Here is a 534-nt window from a genome sequence, read left to right as displayed (position 1 = left end):
GTCCATCTCTGGTCAAATTTAAATAAATAAATAAATAAATAAAGTTAAATAAAATAATTCTTAAAAAAGAATTTGTTATTTAATTTTATTTATTATTATTTTTATTTTTTTAAATTTACCACAAGGCATACATGCTCACCAGAGAAAGACAGAGAGATGGAGAGAGAGAGAGAAAGTGAGAAAGCAAGCCACCAGCTTTTGAACTTGAGCCACAGTCAACCATGTGGGAGCCCAATGCCTTAAATCCCATGCCACCCACTGGCCCCATGGTTCTCCCTTCTCAAGAAATCACAATAACCCCAGTCACGTAATGGGATCCTGGAAGGGCAGGGTCTTTGGAAGCCAAGAATTCACTCAGCCATGCATTCATTTCCCCACTCACTGATTCTCTCTCTTTTTATTTTTATTTATTTTTATTTTTTATTTTTTGAGAGATTTTCACTGTAGGGCACGTGCGCTCACCAGACAGACAGAGAGACATAGAGACAGAAAGCGAGAAATCACCCCCCAGGGGGGATGGTCACGCCACAGTCC

This window comes from Tupaia chinensis, unplaced genomic scaffold (genome assembly GCF_000334495.1).
Source record: "Tupaia chinensis unplaced genomic scaffold, TupChi_1.0 Scaffold000024_1, whole genome shotgun sequence".
NCBI lineage: Eukaryota > Metazoa > Chordata > Mammalia > Scandentia > Tupaiidae > Tupaia > Tupaia belangeri.
Note: the sequence above shows the minus strand (reverse complement) of the source record.